At 43.5% G+C, this 19880-nt stretch overlaps 1 long non-coding RNA gene across 1 annotated transcript in view; it reads right to left on the minus strand.

Annotated features, from left to right (window-relative positions):
* Positions 1 to 506: 506 nt before the first annotated feature.
* LOC148543360 (uncharacterized) overlaps positions 507 to 19880 on the minus strand; it is a 177957-nt gene continuing 158583 nt past the window's right edge. Inside the window, exon 4 of the long non-coding RNA XR_015877776.1 lies at positions 507 to 689. This is a non-coding gene — a long non-coding RNA (uncharacterized LOC148543360). The remainder of the gene's footprint in view (positions 690 to 19880) is intronic.

Consider the following 19880-nt stretch of genomic DNA (forward strand, 5'->3'; position numbering starts at 1 on the left):
CCTCAGTTAGAGGCCGATTCGGGAAGACGGGGTGGTGGAATCAGTGTGATTGCTCCCCACCCTTGCATATCAGGTGCAGGAGAGGAGACTGCTGGTGTGCTGAGTGGCAATAGCCCTTCTGGACCCACGGCAGCCCAGCACACAGCAGCATGTGCTGGGGAGAGAGGCTGCTGCTGAAAGTTAGGAGGAGGTGGGCTGCTTCAACAACCCCGTGCCTGAGTAATTTGTACTCGTCCCCTCCGTTTAACCTTTAAAATTATGCCCTGAAGTGGACATATGCTCTGGTCTTCAATGCACGTAAAGGCAGGCCAATATTCATGAGATGTCAACCTGTCGGCCTCATCTCTCAGTGTGTCCAAATTAATTGATAGTAGGTAGTAGATGCCCCAATCCACCTGAAATGTAAGAGTATCAAAAGTGATGTTAAGTTAAATATTTGGCCAGGACATACATAATGCAAATCCAAGAAGACATTTTGATAATACTGTTAATGCTGGGATGCCATCTTTATTCAGATACTAAAGGTCTCCTCTGGTGTCAGTGTACAGCACAGGCTGATGTCATATCTGTGTATTCCAGGATAAACCTGCCCCACGGACACATTTCTGTTTGACAGTGTGAAGTTCCACTAACAGCGATCTCCAAGGAAACTGGTTCTGCAGCAGCTACTTATCTCATCACTGCGCTGCCTGAGAGCATGAAAACAAAGAGAGTTAATGAATTACTGTAAACTTTACTTCCAAACATATGTCACAACAGCCAACTCCCTAATTAAACAATTACATCACAATTGGTCATGCACACATACTGTACATACAAGCTGTTACTGGTGTAGACCATCCACAAACTGCATAATTCCCAATCTTTAAAAATCAATTCCAGGGAATCTTTACATCTGAGCAGGTGAAACTAAGGGGTCTAGTTACTAAGCAGTGTTATGAGACAGAGTGAAAAGTAATAAGAAAGTGCTAAGGTGCCAGACAATGAGCTCCCAACTGTCATCTCACAGGCTGTGTTTGAAAAATGACAGTTGGGAGCTGATTGGCTGGCACCTTATCACAGACATCACTTTTCACTCTGTCTCCTAACACTGCTTAGTAACTAGACCCCTGTATGTGTAATTTCATTAATATCCAAAAGGATTTGTGAGTAGTACAATACCAATAAGCAAAAGTGGATTGAACTTAATTATAATGTGTGTCATGCATTTAGGTCACATCTGTTCAATAAACGTAATGTTTTGGGTTTTTTTTTTACATTATTTATTATCAGTCAGACATAGTAATCACCATACATCCAAGGATGAGAATACAATGGCATTTGACAAAGCAAACTTAAGACAAAAGATTAACACTGGATAATTATAGATATCTGTAAATGTCAGTGACGGTGTACTCTACTCAGTGAATGTTAATTTTGAAATTATATGTAATGAAAATAGATAGAAAGATCCATGGCTAATGTACATAATAAGAGGAATTACACTGTGCTAGTTGATCAATATTGAAGAATAGGAACCTTCTCAGGGGAAATTTTGTAAAATAATGAACTCAGGGGGCAAAGCTGTAATACATCATTGTGCTGTGGTTACTGGACTGGTGCAAATCAATGGTGGGAGTGCACAGAAATAGCATTAGGTGCAATAAAAAGTAATAGCAAGTCCAATGAATAGCCAGGGAACTATAGCTAGAGGGGGCGATTCAATTGTTGCGTGGGCGGCGATAATTAATGAGCACCCAGTTTTGCAAATGATTTGTTCTGGGTGCTCATTAATTATCGCCCTCTTCACGCCTTATTAGACTGGGTTTAGCTGTGTAAAATGGCTAAACTCGTCTAAAGTCCTAGTTAGGGCGCCCTAGCCACGGGTTTCTCGCACGTTTTTGCTCGCATCCTCCCTCAACAATTGAACAGGCCCCAGAGAGTCTGACATCTGAAAGCCATGAGGTAAGAGCCAGAGAGGTAGTCATTAAAGAGTCATGGGTCACTAGCCGGAGAGGTAGTCATCCAAGAGTCATGGGTCAATAGCCGGAGAGGTAGTCATCCAAGAGTCATAGGTCAATAGCCAGAGAGGTAGTCATCCAAGAGTCATGGGTCAATAGCTGGAGAGGTAGTCATCCAAGAGTCATGGGTCAATAGCCAGAGAGGTAGTCATCCAAGAGTCATGGGTCAATAGCTGGAGAGGTAGTCATCCAAGAGTCATGGGTCAATAGCTGGAGAGGTAGTCATCCAAGAGTCATGGGTCAATAGCCGGAGAGGTAGTCATCCAAGAGTCATGGGTCAATAGCCGCAGAGGTAGTTGTCCAGAGGCAGGAGTTATGAGCCAGTTATTAGCCAGATAATTAGTCATCCACAGGCCAGGGGTCAAAACACAAGAAAGCAGCCAAGGAGAGTACAGGATGCAGAATTCTGGTTCACAGAGACAAGTTCAATAAACTGGCAGTAAAAACACTGAACATTTCAGATCACGTTAGACTTATAATCCAACAACAGGGTAAGTCAGGGGCTGAACTAGCCCAGAATCTGGCACAGTGTTCTTAAGGAATCAGGTCTATACAGTCATTGGCTTACATATGTAGGTGTGCATGTTTGCATCCACAATCCCCCCTACCCAGGATGGCTGGCTCATAGTTTAAAATAGCACATGAATAGCAAAGACTGGGGCTGGATTACCCTCTTAAAAAACTAGGCATTATTAGGCAATGGCAGGGGTCTTATGTCTACTAACGGATGAACAGAAATGCCACCATTGCCCAGCTCCAGGAGGCTAGTCCCTAAATGTAATTGTGGCACCAACAACTGCTCTGTGACACTATGATCCGATCATTCAGATATCATGATCACAGTGTAAGCATTATTATTGTTATTATCCTTTATTTATATGGCGTCACAAGTGTTCCGCAGTGCCTTACAATGTACATAAACAAATAAGTGAACAAGAAACCATTGACTTACAGTACAATACAGTATAGGACAAGGACATGGTATATACACATTGCTGCATTAGCGATCATAACACTCAAAATAAGCAGCAGGGAGTCAGCAATCAAGTGTTAGATGCCCTTGCGGGGAGAAAGGCATAGGCAAACGCAGGGGAAGTTTCCAGTTGCCTGGAAACCCCCCTCCCAGCTCACTCCACGATGACAACAATAGAAATAGCATATAATACTAAAGTTGCTTGTTATTAAGATCCCCTCAGTGTCACAAATGGAATAATTAGCACCACCTGCTGAACTTTTAAAATTTGTGAGCCAGTGATGAATACCCCTGTGCACCAACAAGGAGATATGTATTACATGTACTGTTAGGGATGCACTGGTATAGACAATATATAAGGGCAATTATTATTACTGTATAATAATATACTATCCAGTGCATAAGGAGACCAATCTGTACATATATGTTCAGGGTAGTGCAAGGTTCTTTTGCTGCTCTCCCAGACTAGCTCCAATGCTCTGGAATGGAGCCCTACGTCCGTATAAAATAGCATGATGTGTTCGCTGGTCCTTTATATATCAGAATTATTACATACACTATACTTTCTAGGACACATAGTAAAGCTGGTTAAGTGCTAATTATGCCCTCTTCATGAACTGGCCACACTTGCTCTTAAATCAAGCATTTGGAACCCCCTCTCTAGAAATCCTGTGTTTGCCACTGTAAGGAATAGAAGAAAGTGTTAGGAGAAGCACATGAGGGAAGAGGGCCCTGCTCGTGAGAGCTTACATTCTAAAGGGGAGGGGCAGACAAGCAGGCGTAACACAGATGGGGTAGCTAGGGAGGAAAGAGCATGTAATAGTGGGTTAGAATGAGGGCATTCACATTCACAATGTCATCCAAAATTACATGAAGTCACAAAACTTTTAGTTAAAATAGAACTAAAGTAGATTTTGGAAAATGTGTGTCTGCTATGTACTGTACTTTACTACCCATTCCATGTGTAATTACAATGTATCATGTACCATGCATCAGATATGTTTTTAGTCCACATGTTTTATTGCTGTATACAGCATGCACAGCACATTAAGTCTATCTGTTTATGTCATACTGCAAATACCTATTAATGGTTTCACCATACTACAGTACAATTGGGCTATTTGCTTATTTTTATTTAAAACTATAGAAGTCAAGATATATGTATGGGTTCCTCGAAAACTTAATTTAATTAGAACGTGTAAGGAAATCAGATAAATGCAGCAAATAGAAATGAAGTAATACTCATTTATGTAGTTATTTAGTTAGTATAGTGGTTTATCAGAGTTGATCAGAATAGTACATAGAATGTCATGTCGCTATATACTGTATATCGCTGTCCGTGGTCCTGTCTCTGCCAGTACAGTACATACAGTATGTGCTTGTCTCTATTACGTACTGTGGGCCTGATTCAGCATGGATCGCTATTGCAGCTGAGTAATCGCACGCAATTCTGCTGTGGAAATATGCTGTCTGCGACCGCTCAGCCAGCATAGAGACGCCCACTATCGCTTTCTCATATCAGTAATACCTCGCAGTCCTGCATATATATCGATAGCATCGAGTAACAGCAGACCCTCACGCACAATTACAGCAGCTCTGACCTGTCTCAGAAACTGCATGTCTCATCGCACGCAGTGAGTACTCAGGCTGCGTATGCCGGTGCAGTGGTTAATTAATGCATGCCCATGCAACAGCGTTCAAACGGACAGGCACGCCTGCATTACTCTGACCTCTCCCCCATCACCACCCCCAACTGCTGACGTCCTGTCGCTCAGTCTGTGATGGCTTTATATCTGCGCGTGTGATTGCAGTGCGAACGCAATTCTGTGCATGTTCAGTACGCACTATCGGCCGATCTGCATACGTGGTTGCAATTGCGATCCGTGCCGAATCAGGCCCTGTATGTACTGTATTATGTATGCATTACTGAGTCCTATATACACCTGAAAACAATGAGAAAATGGTAACCATTGACCTCACCTTAACATGTTTTATTATTGTAATCCTATTAGAGTGCTGAAAGTTTTATTGAAATTTACTTTAAATATGTTACAGTAAGATGGGTGAAACAAAAAACACCAAGACTTTGGGACCAGGGGTATTTTGGATAACGGAATATTCCGTATTTTGGAATATTTGCATAACATAATGACATATCTTGGGAATGGGACCCAATAATCACACAGAATGCATTTATGTGTTATATACACCTTATACACACAGCCTGCAGGTCATTTTATACAATATATTCAATAATTTTGTGGCTCAAACAAAGTTTGTGTACATACATAAAATTCAGTTATGTTACATATACACCTTATACACACAGCCTGAAGGTAATTTTATACAATATTTGTAATAATTTGTGCCTTAGACAAAGTTTGTGTACATTGAACTATCAAAAATCAAAGGTTTCATTATCTCAGTCAAGCCAAAAAAAATCCGTATTTCGGAATATTCCGTATTTCAGAATATTTGGATATGGGAGACTCAACCTGTACTACTAAATTGAATATTGCAGCCAAAAGTGGTATTATTTCAAGCTATTTTCATGTATTTTTTTTTATTATAACACATTTGCATACTTGCTATATGATATGTATATTTTAGATATGTTAAGTGTCTGTGTCTATAAAATATGTATTTTTATTGAGAGAAGCCTTGTTGAATTGAATTTGAGTCAAGTGATACGGAATACAGGGCCTGATTCAGAGCCGTTCGCTATTTGTGGTCGTTCGTTTAAAAACAAGGGGTGGCTATTCAAATGATCCGTACGCACATTGCAGTCTGTTCACACCTCTAAGTCTGAACGAGCGTGCAAAACATACGCTCGTTTATTTGTTAAAAACGCCCCCTGGCCGCTCGCACCATACGTCATGTCCGCTATTTATTAGATTAATCGAGTACATCGACCAGCGTATGAACTGCTCGCTATTCTTGTGGTTGGTGTTTGCTACCACAAATTTGCGAGCAGTTCTGGCTATAAAATAACCCAGTGACGTGGTCAATGACGCTGCTGTTTTAAATATACACACCCATAAAACGCCCGTTTTGACCTTTAAGCACGCCTGCGTTCGGATCTCCACTCCCCATTTTCAAGCTCCTTCCCCTGTTACCACCCACATACGCCTCATTCTGTCACTCAAAATAGCAGGCCCTCGCTATATTGCGTACCAACGATTTTCGGCCGCACTGACTGGTTCGCGCATGCGTACTAAAAACCGTACGCATGCGCAGATGTGCAAACATCGCTCGGAACGAGCGTACTGCCGCTAACGAGCGGCTCTGAATGAGGGCCACAGTCCACTATTTTATACATAAAATCCAGATTTTATCTGATTTGACTGACTTATTACCTGCAGCAGAGCCGTAACTAGACTTTTTGGTGCCCTGTGCCAGAGAGAGTATTGGCGCCACCCCCCATCCCCCATTTTTAAATAGGGACATTCAATAGTGCACCCGAAAAGGGCCCAGGACACTGTGTTGATCAACGCAGATCCTGGGCTAGCCACTCCCGGAAGACGGTGCGGACGCGCCCCCTTTTCCAGGAACTCCGGCCGCCCCCGTACTGCCCATTAAAAGCCTCTGGCTGTCAATCAGGCAGAAGCATTCAAGGGTTTGCGTGCGACTATGCAGGACCCATTCTGCCCACTCACAGAATGGGTCCTGCGTACGAGCAGATTCCCAATGATCGTGAATCTGCGATCTGCAGTGTATTTGCGTGCACTACTGAATCAGGCCCTTTATTAGAGGGTCTGTGATGATGGTCCTAGGTGCACAAGCATAGAGAATATTCAAATGTATTGTTAATAATAGTGCCTAACAGCTGCTATGCTGTCAAGGTACATACAGTACTGTACCTTGCAAGTCAAAAAACTAAAAACAAAAGTTGCTAGTGCTATGAGTATAGTAGAAATTAATATTAGAAAGAGGTGAGAGTGGAATTGTATAAAGAATCATGTATATTTACATTTTTGCAATTTTTATTCCTACATAGAAACAAAACATTAAAAATGTGTGAATAACAGAATATATAAGACATACACCTGATGGACTATGCTAGACCAATAGTAATCTACAGTACATAAGCAAAATATAAATGTTACTGGAACAGCACCAATAATAAATACCTGACATATACAAATTGTTCACATGGGCAGTAGTTGTTACCAGGTATTGAAAGTACACACTGCCCATGGTGGTGAGCCAAGCGATGATCAGGTCAAAGATATGCCTCTTTGTTGAGCCCTGGCTGTGCTCCTTTGAGGATTAAAAGCACACTGTGCTACGGTGAGTACAGCACAATGTTCCAATCGGAGACGTGTATAATAATTGTTTGTAGCCCTTACGAAACGATGGAGGTATAGAATGCAGGTGCCAACAAAGGAAGTTGACGTATGTCAGAAATCCGTATATGGTTAATGACAAGCTGGTAATAGTGGATGCTCTATAGACAGTATATTATAACAGTGCTTACGCGTTTCATTGCTCTGGGGAATGCCACCATCTATTAGTGGGTCTAATGACCTTATCACTTCTCCACGGGTATTATTTATAAGAGCATCTTATGTATATATTCAGAAAAGGCACATCAGATAATCTGTATATGGTTCTAAAACATTCCAACCACTATTCCCCTATGAGACAGTCATTTAAAATCTCAGATATTACATAACAAAAGATAATCACTATAGCATAATATTATAAAAAAAAGTATTTTAATTGTAAGGAAAAGCTACAATGGGCTGTGTATATAGATAAATAAACCCTCAAACAAACCATATAGCTTATCTTAAATGATTACATTAGGTTACATCGAAGGTGTAGTCTTTGGCCATAAAAGATCCTCCAAAGTTTATACAACAACAGTGTAATGAGTATCCCAGAGGAGCCTCAACGCATTTCACTGAATATATAGGCTCACTGTGTCTGTGCAACAATTTTTGCAGTGTAGCTGGATCTCACTTGATGGCACAGTTTATCTTGATAGCTTAACCATATTAACCATCTAAAATTACAAGCTAATTATGCAACAACTTATTGCACAAATACAAGTGACAAGACACTGATACTAAGGGAGAAAAGCTGAATGATAACAGCTGATACGTCCAACTCCAACAATGAAAAACAGCACAAAATTGGAATTAGGTGCCATCACCAGAAGTGACGTGTGAACCGCTGAGAATAACTTATCACATCAGCCTGGCAGTGGGAGATTTGAAAACAGCTTTGCCAATCACATTATGGAGCTATATGGCATTCCACTGTGTATCACTTTAGCATTAATAAAGATGGATTTCAGATCAGTTGACTACACAGCTCAGGAAATCGTGTAGTTAAACAAATGTGATCTCATGCACTGTAATGTTATGGACCCAGCTTAAAGTCAGGCAGTGTCAGATTTGAAACAGCGAATCAGCAGTTTGCATGGCAGCATTGGTAAGTTACAGTGGTTATGGTCATATAATTAAACATACTTAAAATATGTTCATTATAAATTAAAATGTTAACACTAAGGCCCGTATTTTATTTCCGGCGAAAAGTCCCGGACTTTTCGCATGCCAGAGTTTTCGCCGTCATCGCCAGTTTTGGCTGCGGAAAAGTATGGCTCTCGTCACCGCTATTTGCCCTATTCAACTGCAAAGGACGCGAAAACGCATCCCGGCGAAACTCAAACAGGTGAAAAGTGCTGTCAGATTTGGGGAAATCAGCCTGACACCCCCCAAAAGATACACTGACATGGGGGATCACTATAAATACCCCCGAATAGCCCTGCTGGAGGTATTTGGGGTGCTTAAATGCTCTCAATTGGTGCTATTTAGCGTCTTTGCACAAGTGGTGAAGAAGAGTATTTAGGAGTATTTTTAGCAAAAAAAAAAAGTAGTCCCAGCAAATTTGGGGCACATGAAAATCGATGCAAGCATGGTTAAAAATCGATAAGGTGCCTTTTTTTTTTCAAAAAACGCAGCTTCAGCAAGCACCTGCAATCCAAAAAACAGCTTGGGCATACTTGGGAGACCCCCTGGAGTCGATTCCGTTAGATTTTAAGTTTGTCCCCCAACTTTGTTTCTTTTCGCCCCCAAAACTAAAGTACTTTTTTGGGGTGATCTAAAGTAATTTTTAAACTTTTCTTTACGCAGTTTACCTTTGGGGGACCATACCAAGGCTGCAGGGGTGTTGCCGCAACTTTGCACCCCAAACCCCCAATTCTGCACTTTTTTCCGCCTCCATTCACAGGCGAATCTTTTCCGCTGGTTACAAGGCGCAGACTTTTCGCACAGGCAGAAATTGCAATTGAATACGGGGATAAGTTTCCGCCTGGCGAAATTACGTCATCGGTGGAAACTTTTCACCGATCTCGGCTTTTTGCCGGCAATTGAATACGGCCCTAAAGAGTGTTCTACCTTCCCCTGAGCATGTGTGATGAGTGGGGAAAAGCCTGACCTGTGAAGAGGTTACATGCAGAGGTGTGATATGTTCATATCAATCTCAATGTAACAGCAGGATGTTGGACAGTATGTTGACATTCTGAACATGGAAACTGTGGGCAATCGGCAGATGGACCAGTCCGTGGCTACCACTAGTGATCTCGCCCCACCCCCCGCAAACAGTAGAAAGGTGCGGCGGCCGCAGGCTGTCATTGGCTGAGCTTTATAGCAATAGATATGTGCATGCACGACGGTCAGTCTGTGCATGTGCATGGCAGTTTCCTGCCAGCGCCTAGATGGCTTTTGCTGAGGCCAGAAAGGCTGTGCTGCATATAGCTCTCACCATCTATAGATGCTGTAAGCGATACAGAGTAACAGAGGGAAGCTTAGTTTATCACTGTTTGTTAAATACTGAAAAGAGGACATAAGCACTTTATCAAGTTCTAAAGGGGATATGTCTCGTTGTTAAATGGGGCCCTTAACTTATACCGCTTTTATACCGAAATTCCGGGACTGACCCGGAGGTTCGATCAGACAATTTCCCCGGCGCCGACCCAGGATATTCCTGAGTCGGTGCCGTTCACACCGGAGCCGGGTCTGCATAGACCCAGCTTTTCTGGCGTTGAAGTGGACGATTGGAATGATGTCATCTCCAAGCGCCACTGGAGCCGGCCAATCACCAGGCATGCGGCACGATCCAGGTCACCCTGACCCGGATTGCGCCGTTTACACTGCAGGGGTTCACGGGTTATTCCCGTGTTAAACCCTGCCAGTTACCTGGGTTGGATTGGCAGGTCACCCGACCCGGCAATCCAACCCTTTCCCCTTTTACACCAAGGAGCTACCTGGGTTAACCCTGCAATAAACCGGGTTTTAGCTCTGGTGTAAAATAAGTATTACATACCTAAAAGGAATTTCTAAATCTCAGTACTGATCACACAAATCACCTCTGCTGTAATGTCCACAATAAACAGTTAAAATCTGCAAAATATACTCCATTCATGCACACGCTTACACATCCCAAACACTGTGTGTGATTTACACTGATACGCTGTATTGTTATAGCACCTGGAAGTCATGTCTTTACATCTGCCTGTTAGCTAAGTGAAAAAGCAAATCCATTTGTACAGTCATATTGGAAAAGATTGTACTGTGTGAGGTGCTGTAGCCAATGCTTGCAGCTTCAGACCATCCTCCTCCCTTATTCTCCCTTATCTCTCCAGCAGAGTTGGGTCTGCTGCAGCTCTGTAGTGACAGCCTATTGTACAGCTCCTGTCTGCTGTATTGTCAGTGCAGATGTTACTATGTAACGTACAGGAGCAGAGCAGCCTTTTAATTACATGAAATTTGATCTAGTGGTTGCAAAAGGGGAAAAAGATCTGTAGTTTTGAAACTGCTCTTAGTATCTAGATCTCAGCATTTAGCCTCTTAGTATAGTACTTTGCAAGCTGTGCAGACAGATTTGTGCAAGACTGAGCTGGCAGTGGTGCAAACATGGTTGCTGCACACGCTTCTTCCCATTCTACCTCATCTGCAGAGTGGATTGCCTGCCTAGATAAAAGGTACCTTCCCATGTATAGTACTGCATGCATGATGTGACCTGCATGTGATGTCTCGTGTTACAGTGCTTGCTCTATGATGCATGGTGGGCTGTGCATGTCACACAGCATTGCAGGGTTCTGGGACCCACTGTCATGGATGGAGAGCAGCGGTGCTGCTGACCTCCTTATTACTTTGCTTTTCTGCCTGGCTTGGAGTTTGCCCTTGTACTGCTATTTCCTGGGAACCAAGGTCTGCATGGTGGATGCTTGGGAAAAATCAGTATACTCTTTGTGCATTAGGGAGATGTGGTAACAAGCGGTGAGTTAGTCGGGAAGGCAGAGAGATATGTGACTGGGCTGCTAAGTAGATGATATTCGGCCCAGCAGAACCTCAGGCGAGAAAAAAATTATATATATATATTAGCCATAGATGGAGCTGAAGGTGATATGTTAGCCTTAGCTGATGCAGAACCTCTTGGGAAACAGATGCTTCCTCTGTATGCTTCATGAAGTAGCATAATAAATAACACCTGTGTATCACAAAAGGCATGTGATAGGCACATGATTATTACCTGTACTGTCTGCCATGCATTATTACCTTACCCCAGTATTAACCCAGTTTGCTCCCATAAGACACATAAAACAAAAAAAATGTTAGCTGGTGGAATCTGCTAGCATTATGTAACACCTACTGTATGAATAACGCTGTAGTTACCAAAACGTTCACACAGGTTAAAAAAAAAGGGGTAAATGTAATAACCTGCGAGGCGCAAGATTTTTCGTCGATTTAGTCGCTAAATTCAAAGCTGCAGTGATTTTACAGGCAAAATGAAGTAGATTGTAACTCTAAACGGAAAATAGATTAATCCAGGTATTTCAGGCCCCTATGGTTTTAATACAGTACATGTATATCAAACAAACAAGAGTGCAGGTTCACACTTTAGACATTAAAATAACATATATACATACACTGTGTATATATATATATATATATATTGAGGGGGGTAAATAAATATATATATATAAACATACACTAGCTGTTGCGCCTGGCATTACCTCGGTGTATATTATATTTATTAATTTAAATCAAATATGTTTCTATTTTCTGTCTCTCAGCCTATCCCTCTGTCTGCCTCTCTCCTCCTCAGCCGGTTTCTGTTACCGGGTGTCTCTCATCCACCACTGATACTGTTTCTACAGCTTCTTATGCCCCACAGTGCTTTGGACACCCGCTTCCACTCTCACAGATTGGCGTATCTATAATGGGTGCAGGGTGTGTGGCGCACATTGGCTCACACCGTACAGCCTACACACGTTTAATACTTAACTCTCCGGAGTCCCGTGTCGGCGCTGCAGTAGCAGCACAAATCACCGGGAAAATGGCGCGGCGCCCATTTTCCCAGAGATTTGCGCATGCTCAGTAAATGGTGTCCCTGGTACCAAGGCACAGGCTCCATATTACCGGAGACCTGCACATGCACAGTAGAGGTGTCCCCATTACCATGGTGCCAATGTCAGAGCTTACTGCACCACAGAGAGGAGTGGGCCCACACGGAGTAGTCTGCACACGGCCCCCTCCTAATATAACACATAGGGCGGAATTCAATTCTTTTCATCCCCTATCGCGCCCGACGGAGCTATTCTATTCTTGCTCCAGTCGGGCGCGATCAGCTGCCAAGCGCTACATTTCAGCTCGCAGCCCCTGGGGGATGAGAGCTGAAATGTGCGAAAAGTGACATGTTTGGGCGCTCAAAATCACTTTTCGCGATCGCGCCCAGCACTTTGGTCGGGTTTAGCTGCTTTACGCGGCTAAACCTGACCTCTATGGGCGGCGCGACCAGCGTGAAAAGCTGGCACAATTGCATTGCTGTCACTTTAGACGGGAGATGCGGGCCGCGAAATCAATTGAATTCCGCCCATTGAATATTACATGCATGTGTCCAGTATGATGCATCTCAAGGTGTATCCAGTACCAAAACCGTGTCATATCCCCCAGGCGTGTGCATATTTGCACCAACAACAGCCTAGGGAAAGTGCAGAGGTAGCGTAGAGATGTGGATTGACAGTGTTAGTAGTAAATGATAAAGTCATATTACACATTTTATACACAATAAAGTAATGTATAATGAAGTGCCATATATACTATAAGGGGTATATTTGCTATAGGTCGATTTTAATCAATTTTGTCTGATTTAAAATAGATAAAAATAGTTAAAAATTCATCAACGTTGATCTTGTGTTTCTGGGGTTAAATCACACATTTACTAATGCTTAAAAAAAAAACAAATAAAAAATTGTCTGTTAGTAGATGTGTGATTTAGTCCTAGAAACACAACATCGATGTTGGATCAATTTTGATTAATTGTAAATCGATTAAAATCGACCTTTATTAAATATACCCTTTGTGTCTTTAGTTATTAATAAATTCTAAAGTCACATTTTCAAAACAAACACAAATTCAAATTAAGTTGAATTAATTACTTGTTTCTATTTGATTTTTTTTTTTAGATATTTTTGTATTCCTGAAGTAGACCATATGGATATGTCAGTTAAGTAATGTAAATAGATGGCCACAACTTCACACAATGTATCTGCTGTGCGAATAATCTAAGTACAATCAGCCGAAAGGTGCAATATGCAATCTGCCAATCACAAGTGTCTTGATAGTCTGGTGCCAGCATCTTCATGTTGTATGCTTATACCAGCCCTCTAGCACTCAAAAAAAATACACCTCCTAAAAGGCTTGTCTGGAGATAAGCCCACATCTAATTGTGAATAGGTCCAGACCCATAAAGAATCTCTGGTGCCATGTGAAAATGAATTTCTATCCAATCTAATGTAACACAAGCATAATTCAATCAACTAAAACATAGAATATAATCCAAAATTTCAGTTCATTAGTTCTAAACTTTATGTTCATAGTTTAGAACTAGTAAACTAAAATGTTGGATTATATCTTTCTGAGTTTATTGAGATTATCGCGGATAATTGAATTTACCATTTCTATCTTTAAATCTTTGACATCCGTTAAAAGAACCATCTAAGAAAAATAAATCTTACTGGTGACATTAAAGACAAACTTGTGCATAGGATTTGCAACAAGTCCAAATGATTCTGAGTAATATGTAATCACAGGCACTTTTAATAGCTGGGTGGGGTAAGCTGTTGATAAGGTATACGTTTATGAAGCCGGCGGACGGAATGCCTACCGCCATCTTCTAGACTACTTAATCCCGGCGAGGGTTAAATGACAGATGTCTAAATCTAGACACCTGTCATTTTACCGGCGCCGAGCATCCCGATCGAAGGGATGCCGGGCGCGGACAGCCGCGGGGAGGGGGGGGGTTAGGTTTAGGGCTCCTGCGGGGGGACTTAGGGTTAGGCACGCCCCCTGGGAGGTTAGGGTTAGGCTAGGGGGAGGGAGGGTTAGGCACCCCCTGGGAGAGGTTAAGGTTAGGCACCCTAAAGGAGGGTAAGGGTTAGGGGGTAAAATTAGGTTAGTTTATACTTACCATGGGATGATAGGGATTTCCTCCTCTGTCGAGCTGCCGCTACAGGGATTTGCCATGTGGCCGGCAGTGATTCATACCGATTCCGTTGGTAACTCATGCATGAATCTTATATTAAGCAGATACTAGTCCCCCATTTATTTTACAACTGCAACTCTTGTGCCTATGGACTGATGTTAGTGTCAATGTGTAACATAACATTTATACACATCAAGCTGGATGTCACGTATCCTGTCTAGTACTTTGCTTTGGACACAGCCTCTTGGTTAGACCTCAAAATAGGGGATCACTGGTCACTATGAAGGATGCACTCTCTGTACTCCCTACAGGTGTTCTAAATGCTGAATTATTCAGGAATAAACCCAACTGAATTTAGGATCCATTTGGAGAAATGTGGAGGGAATGATAGGCGTAGGATTAGTTGCACCAAAAGGTTCAGTGCTATCAGATCAAAAGGGAAATTCATCTATCTAGAAATGTGAGTGAAATTCCGGCACTTTCAGATCCTTAAAAAATAGTCTTTCATATAAAGATTAGGTAACTGATAAAGGATTCCTCTCCGGCCATACTCTCCATATAGCAGCAAGGCAATCAGGGCTAGGGCCAAGCTCTGAAAAGCTTAGTCTCATATATTGCCTAAGGCCAGAGCCGTAACTAGGGGTGTGCACAGTCGCTACCCCATGCCCCTTAATTCTGCAGCCAGGATGCCTGGAACGGCATCCTACAGCCAAGATCGCCTGTACAGTGCCTGTGGAAGTTCCAGACAATCTGTGTAGCCGACCAGGCGTCCTCAGGACCTCAGTCAGAGCTGCACTTACCTGTGCTGCTGGCCCCACCCCTTTTGTGCGACATCACGTGCGTGATGCCATGATTACGCATGTGAGGGGGTTGGGGCCGTACTTGATTGATCTGCCAATATATATTGTGTGCCCGTCAGTTTGTACCAGCGATATGTCTGTGAGCGACGTCATTCACAGACACATTGCGTTGACTGTGCTGCACAGCCGATGGCAGATATATCTGTCCATCGTGCTGTGTGTACGGGCGATCAGTCAACCGCCCGGGCACTTGCAGCGCAGGCCGCGGTTAGGGCGGGACCCGCGGCCAGATCAGTGTCAGACCCGCGGTCAGTGTCATACACACTGAACAACCATCATCTGCAGATATATCTGTCCACCGTGCTGTGTGTACTGGCGATCAGTCGACCGCCTGTACACTTGCAGCGCAGGCCGCGGTTAGGGCCGGGACTCGCGGCCAGTTGACAGATAATGGTTGTTCAGAATGTGAATGGATTGCAGATAGAATGGCAATGTGATTATACACACGGTCTAGGCACAATATTATTGGGCACAGAAAAAAGGGATTTGCCCTCCAGCACCTGTGCTAAGTCATTAAGCTGATCTGAGCAACCACCACACTTTTTGTTTGCAGTCTTGAGAGGCATGAAGGGAGTCAGCATTAGGAGGAGGTGCTGATCCTTATAGTGCCATGTGGAGGTTTCTGGGGTACCTCCAAGGTGAGTTAGCTCTCAGCTTATACATGTACTGTTATCATGCAGTACACCAATTTGTAATTATATGACCCAGAGTGGGTGCTACTATTATGTAGCAATAATTATTTTGGGGTGAGCTTTTGGGTTTGGGGCCCCCAGGGTTATTCTGGCTGGACCTTTCTCATGGCATCACCACTTAATTCACATAGAATATTTTTATCACTTTTCTAATTGTTTGTTTATTATTTATGTCATTTTAATTCTTTCACATTTCATTAACACTTATTGATTTATCCTTACACACCTATTCTTTACACTTCACTATCACCTTTTTTCCCCTTTTCGTGTGATGCGCCGGGGATGGTCCTTGGCTGGAATTTTTTGGGGTACCCTGCTTCTCGGACGTGAACCCCTTAATGTTAGGGACGCCAGTATAGAGGAGCCTTGACGATTGGCCTGGCGCTTATTCGTATATTTGCAAATGTATGTAACTAATACCTCTGAATCTCTATTATTATGTAGGATTTAAGTATTTTTTGTTGATTTTGTTACAGTGTGCTGGAGGGCGAAGCCCTTTTTTCTGTGTTCAGTGTAAACCCTGCCCTTTACAAGCACCTGTGCTAAGTCATTAAGCTGATCTAAGCTACCACCACAGTTTTTGTTTACAATATTATTGGGCGCCTGCTCCTTCCACCTGGATTCTAACTAGACTCTTCCCCTCCAGCTGCCTGTTTTTGCAGGCTAAAAGCCTCCTCTTCTATGCTCATGGATCACACATGCAAAAGCTCCCAGACTCTCCCCAATATGAACCCAATGTTGATGCATCATTGGGATGCAGTCTTTGTTCTGCGTCCAAATAGCAGAGGCTGAATTGGGGCTCTGGAGAGCCCTGATGCAGTGGGACTGCTGTCCTGCCGCCAGCTAGTGGCGCCTCTAGGCACATGCCTCATGTGCCTAGTGGGAAATCCAGCACTGCCCTGTACCCCATGCTACTGTAGGTGCAAGAGATCCATCTGACTGTGGCATGTAGAGTGTGTACGCATGACTGTAGAAAGTGTAACTCTGACTACACGCTGACACAGCCATGAGACGGTTCTCTTACGTGTGCTCACATTGTTGTTGTCCAGTTGCCATCCAGAAACATTCATTTCTTGCCCGCAGACCAATGGCTGAGATACGGGCGTCCATGTGAAAAGATGAGTTTGCAGCTCGGGAAAAATCAGTAGATGCGGCTCCTTACAAACTGCGTGTACGGAAATAAATGAGGATAATTGTCCATACAAATTTGTCCACATATACCTATCCTCAAATTGCTCCAAATAGCCCTGTTTGCTATGCCATGAAAAATGCGGCAAAGCCGCGCCATGCATCTTTCAATATTTTATTCAATTTGCATCTACTTCGCAATGCTAATGTTATAAAAGCACAATGTACGTGCACCCTGTACGCTACTGGTGGATGTACATGTTATAGCTACGTAAAGACGATGCTAATCTGAGAGAAAAGCCAAGAAACCATAACCTAACACTCCCAGGGGGTGCCTAACCTTCCCCCGTGGTGCCTAATACTAACCCCCCCTCCCCGCAGCCGATCCTTAATCCTCCCCAGGGGGTGCCTATCCCTAATTCCCCTACCCCCCGGGGGGTCCCTAAACCTAACCCCCCCTTCCCCGGGCTGACCACGCATACTTACCCGGATCCTCATTCGGATTCCAGCAATCGGGATGCCGATGCCAGGATCCTGATCCCATTTGGGATAGCGGCGTCAACATTTTGTCAGGCGGCGGGATTCCGGCGTTGGTATATCAACGCACGGCATCCCGTCCGCCTGCATATCGACTACATCCCAATAAGACAAATCTCTGTGTGCACAGCTCAGTGCAGCCGGCAATTCTGACTGTATGCCCTGAGTCAAGTTATCCTACACGCGGACACACTGTTGCCAAGCCGTTACGTCACTTTAGACACAAGCGGAGTTGCGACTGGGATGCGCATAACTGAATCGCCGGAGGCTGCTCACCGCTTGGCTACGGACCATGCAGAGCTAGGAATCACAGGATCTTCTGCAAGATCAACTTGCAGCTCTGCTTCACCCCTAATAAGTATTAGGATCATTGAAAGTTTCATATTGACTCACAGGTTTTACTAACTATGGCCCTTATTCACCAGTGCACGGGAATCTGCGCAGGCGCCTGACCCGTGTGCAGTATGGGTCCTGCGTGAACGCATGCAGAGCGGCAGCAGGCTGTCAGTGATTGACCGTCTGCTGACGTTTGTGGGCAGCAATGGCCTGTTTCCCGGCTGACGGAGATTTCCTGGCCTCTTCCTCTCATCTGCGGCAGTCGGCTTGCGTGACCCCATGGGTCGCTTAGCCGGTCCAAAGCTCCCACAGAGTATTTGATGCTGCGTTGGACAACTCAGCTGGGATAAGTAATGCAGCAGGAGGAGTGATGCCTCCTGCTACATTACCTTATCTGCAAGGACGGAATCGCAAAGCTGCTTGCGTGCATACATCCTATATCTATAGCCTGCGTGCATACATCCTATATCTATAGCTTGCGTGCATACATCCTATATCTATAGCCTGCGTGCATACATCCTATATCTATAGCCTGCGTGCATACATCCTATATCTATAGCTTGCGTGCATACATCCTATATCTATAGCCTGCGTGCATACATCCTATATCTATAGCCTGCGTGCAAACATCCTATTTCTATAGCTTGCGTGCATACATCCTATATCTATAGCTTGCGTGCATACATCCTATATCTATAGCCTGCGTGCATACATCCTATATCTATAGCCTACATGCAAACATCCTATATCTATAGCTTGCGTGCATACATCCTATATCTATAGCTTGCGTGCATACATCCTATATCTATAGCTTGCGTGCATACATCCTATATCTATAGCTTGCGTGCATACATCCTATATCTATAGCTTGCGTGCAGCTTTGCAATTCCGTCCAGTACTGAATCAGGCCCTATGGACGCTAAATGGAAAAATTACTCAACACTTAATTTATTTATAAAGTAACCCAGCTTTATTGCCTTTAATTACACAGTGGGAACTGGCACGCTGACTGAAATTAGACATTGACCTGAATGGAAATATATAAAAATTTGCGTCAAGTCATGTACTCAGAGTCATAATTAGACTTTTTGGTGCCCTGTGCCAGAAAGAGCATTGGCGTCCCCCTCATTTTTCAAAGCGATATAATGCACCCAAAAAAGGGCCAAGGCCTCATGGGGAAGGGCCAGGGAAGAGATAGGGGAGGCCAGGAGATGCTGGGGATGAAATAAGAGGAAGCTACAAGTGAGAATGATAATAAACAGAAATTTGACAGGCCCAAACAGCGCCCCCTGACTTGTGTTGCCCTGTGCGATGGCATCGGCCGCACTACCCTAGCTACGACCCTGTATGTACTCCATTATGAAGCATGAGGTGAAATGGGAATATTATTTAGAACAGTGCTAGCAGTGTATTTCTCAGCGGTACAACCTGTATGTAGACGTGGATCTATATTAATATATATTAGCAAAGTGTAATTCACCTGGCCAACAAGCACAGTACCTGGAGACGTTTATAACTAACCACACACTTCTCTAGGAAGCAGGAATTACCTCTCCCCTACATACTATACAACATTAGAAAATAACAAATCTAAAAGAGTATTCTACTGTATATGTCTATGAAAATAGTTATTTTATATGGAAACTCTCTGGGATGTAGTCATTATCCCAGCTATCGGGATGACAGCACCGGAAACCCAACACCAGTCAGAATCCCGGTTCTGCCATCCTGACTGCCGACATCCCGACAGTAAGTATTGGGGTTTGGGAGAGAGTTAGGCACTAGGGTAAGGGTTAGGGTTAGGCACTAGGGGGAGGGTTAGGGTTAGGCACTAGGGGGAGAGGGTTAGGTTTAGGCT

The sequence above is a fragment of the Taudactylus pleione genome, unplaced genomic scaffold (assembly GCF_031769625.1).
Source record: "Taudactylus pleione unplaced genomic scaffold, aTauple2 ptg000004l, whole genome shotgun sequence".
NCBI classification, from domain to species: Eukaryota; Metazoa; Chordata; class Amphibia; order Anura; family Myobatrachidae; genus Taudactylus; species Taudactylus pleione.